The sequence below is a fragment of the Triticum urartu genome, chromosome 1A (assembly GCF_056163025.1).
Source record: "Triticum urartu cultivar PI428250 chromosome 1A, HENAU_Tu73, whole genome shotgun sequence".
NCBI lineage: Eukaryota > Viridiplantae > Streptophyta > Magnoliopsida > Poales > Poaceae > Triticum > Triticum urartu.
The window spans coordinates 34,848,682-34,852,182 of record NC_141873.1 but is presented as its reverse complement, the minus strand read 5'-3'; the positions used below and the strand labels follow the sequence as shown (position 1 = coordinate 34,852,182).

The window sequence follows — 3,501 nt, the reverse complement described above, 5'->3', positions numbered from 1 at the left end:
GGCCTTATCGTTGAGGTTTAATGATGCGGCTGGCCGATTGACGAAGCCGAGGAGACAGGTCGACCTGGAACGTGTCGCCTCGATCCTTTGATTCAACCGCCGCTGCGCAGCGCTGCGCCTCCTCCGCCGCCTCTGACGCACATCGGCCGCGTCGCCAATCTGCTATCTTGGATCTAGCAGATCGATCTCCTCGTGCCTGTTCGCTGCTTCGCCTCCAATTGAGAAACGGCGGCAGCACCGGCGCAGGGCGCACACACATCAGGCACCGACACTGATTCCTCTTGTTTTTTACGAGTCAGTGAGTGTTCAATCTTGATTTCTCCGATTTGTTAGTTAAGAAGAGATGATTATTTTCACTCCCTAATTTTCTTTTGATTGACCTATTGTAGCATCCTGTCAATTTTGAGCGTGGGTTTGCATTGGCTTGCTAGAAAACTTGTGAAGCAGTACAGGGAAAACAAGGTGAATCTCATGCATATAAATTTCTGAATTATGAATATTTGAATTTGTGAGACTGCCCACCATGCCAGTATACTGCCATCAGTATCTAACATGTTTTTTTGTATAGGTGTGAAATATGAAGAACAAGCAGGGCGGTGATTTGAAGCGTTTGTGGGACAGAGCTGCTTCGAAGGCGCCGAAGATAAGTTCAACATCAACACCAACATCGGTATCTATCGATGCTGAAAACCAAGATCAAGATCAAAATGTTTGTAACCCACCTTCCAACGAACTACAGTTGGCACTAGTGCAGACAAATAACAACAGTGGCATGGAACCGGAGATAGGTTCGCCAGATGTAGAAGATGAAGAATTTGATGATGAAGCAGTGTATGTACTTGAACCTGATCCCGGGAAGAGGATTCCCATCATGAACTATGACGTCAATGATCAAGACTTGGTGAGAAGGAGATACATTGCAATGGGGGCTTGTCAACCAAAGAAACATCAATTCAAAGTAACAAAAATTGGAGGTAATAACCGTCGCTTTTCAGCTCATTGGTTTGACACATACGAATGGCTTGAGTATAGTGTTAAACTAGATGCGGTGTTTTGCTTTGTTTGTTACTTGTTCAAGGATAAAACTAAACATAAAGGTGGTGATGCTTTTGCGAAAGGAGGGTTCAGAAATTGGAACATGATGAAAAATAGGTGTGAAAAACATTCTGGTTCTCTCACTAGTGCTCATTGTGAAGCTCAAGAGAAATATGATTTGTTCATTAAGCCCGATGCATCAATTAGGCAGTCTATGGCTTCAACTTCCAAACAAGCCAAGGCTCGATATATTTCTCGACTAGGTTATTCTATTTACTGTCTCAGATTTCTTTTGAAGCAAGGCTTGGCTTTTCGCGGTCATGATGAAAGTGAAGAATCACTTAACAAGGGAAATTTTCTTGAGCTTTTAAATCATCTAGCAGAAAGGTTTGAAGATGTCGACAAAGTGGTTCTAAGAAATGCTCCAAAGAACTGTAAAATGACATGCCATGATATACAGTTAGAACTCATCAATTGTTGTGCTAAAGAGACAACTAGTCTCATCATGAAAGATCTTGGTGAAGAATATTTTGCCATACTTGCCGATGAATCTAGTGATGTGTACCAACGGGAAGAATTGGCTCTTTGCTTGCGTTATGTTGACAAAATTGGATGGCCGGTTGAGAGATTTCTTGGAATTGTCCATGTTGAGGACACTACCTCTCTGACACTTAAAAAGGCAATTGAGAAACTATTGATGGAAAATTCTTTGAGTTTTTCTATGGTTCGTGCACAGGGATACGAGGGGCCAGCAACATGAAGGGTAAGGCTAATGGTTTGAAGAAATTAATTATGGACGAATCTCCTTCTGCTTATTATGTTCATTGCTTTGCCCATCAACTTCAATTAACTCTTGTTGCTGTTGCCAAAGAGAATGGTGACTGCTTTTCATTCTTTCAACAACTTTCATCTTTGTTGAATGTCCTGGGTTTGTCTTGCAAAAAGATACAAATGTTTCGAGAAGCTCAAGCTGATTATCTTATTGAAGCATTGCAGTTAGATGAAATTGAAACCGGCAAAGGCCAAAACCATGAGATGGGTTTGGGAAGACCATGTGAAACCCGTTGGGGATCCCACTCTAAAACCGTGTCACATGTTCTTTCTTTGTACCCTTCAATCCAGAAAGTTCTCAAAAGGATTGGAAAAGAGTATAACAGTGCTGAGGGTATTGGAGCTCAAACTATATTGAGATCATTTGAGTCATTTGAGTTTGTTTTCATGTTGCACTTGATGGAAGAACTATTTGGGTACACAGATGGCTTGAGCCAAGCTTTGCAAAGGAGGGATCAAGATATTGTGAATGCTATTGATCTAATTTCTCTCACTAAGCAACGGTTGTTGAACCTGCGAGAAGATAGTGGGTGGGAATTATTTCTAGAAAAGGTCAAGTCTTTTTGTCTGAAGCATAAGATCAAAGTGCCCGACATGGATGGATTCTATAAGTCAGCTCTGCGATCTAATAAGTTCTTCAAGAAAGTAAAGAATCTCCATCGCTTTCGTATTGATATGTTTTGGGGTCTCATTGATAGGCAACTTCAAGAGCTCAACAATAGGTTTGATGAGGTAAACACCGAATTACTTGTCTGTATGGCATCATTCAATCCTGTTGATTCATTTGCTGCTTATGATCAAGAGAAGTTGGTCAAGCTTGCCCACTTTTATCCTAAGGATTTCTCAAAGACGGAAATATTGAAACTTCCTTATGAATTGTCAATGTTTATTGCTGATATGCGTAGAGATGAAAGATTTAGAAAGGTGAAGAATATTGCCCAACTTTCAGCCAAGCTTGTGGAGACAAAGAAGAACATATCATATGCCATTGTTTACAAGCTTCTCAAGTTGGTCTTAATTCTGCCGGTGGCGACTGCTAGTGTTGAGAGGGTGTTCTCTTTGATGAATTGTGTGAAGAATAAGTTAAGAGCCAAAATGGGGGAGCAATATTTGAATGATTGCTTGGTTACTTTTCTTTAGCGTAAATTCTTCATGCAAGTAAAGGAAGACACCATCATTTCTCGCTTCCTAAAGGGTGATCGTAGAGTTAAATTTTGATTCTCCTTGCTGCAATGTAACTGAATTATTGGATACACTGTTGCTACAAGTAATAATTTATAGTTTCGCTGTAATTATTATGAACTTTTCTATTTCTTACAATGTTGTGAAGCAAATTTCTTTACCACGCATACCCATGTCGGAAATCCTGGCTCGGCCACTGCCATGCACCCCAAACGCCTGCATTTGTCTCTGAACACTGCCATTGTATGGCCCTGGGTGTTCATCAAATGTATCATGACTCGCAAGAGGAATCAGCTGGGTGTTCACCTTTCTGCAACAATCAACATAAGGAGATCATTATCATGATGGCACCGCAAATAAAATACAACTACTTCGAAAATACAATGTTTGTGCTGTAGGTATATGGCACATTAATTTGGGGACAGAAATAACATGACAGTGAGCACACGCACA

The 3,501-nt window shown here is 40.8% G+C and overlaps 1 pseudogene across 1 annotated transcript; it reads left to right on the top strand.

The window, feature by feature from the left end:
• Positions 1-389: 389 nt before the first annotated feature.
• On the top strand, positions 390-3,188 carry LOC147988802 (uncharacterized; annotated as a pseudogene). Its single transcript, XR_015619184.1, has 2 exons — positions 390-462; positions 569-3,188. The product of XR_015619184.1 is annotated as an uncharacterized LOC147988802 (transcript).
• Positions 3,189-3,501: the final 313 nt, after the last annotated feature.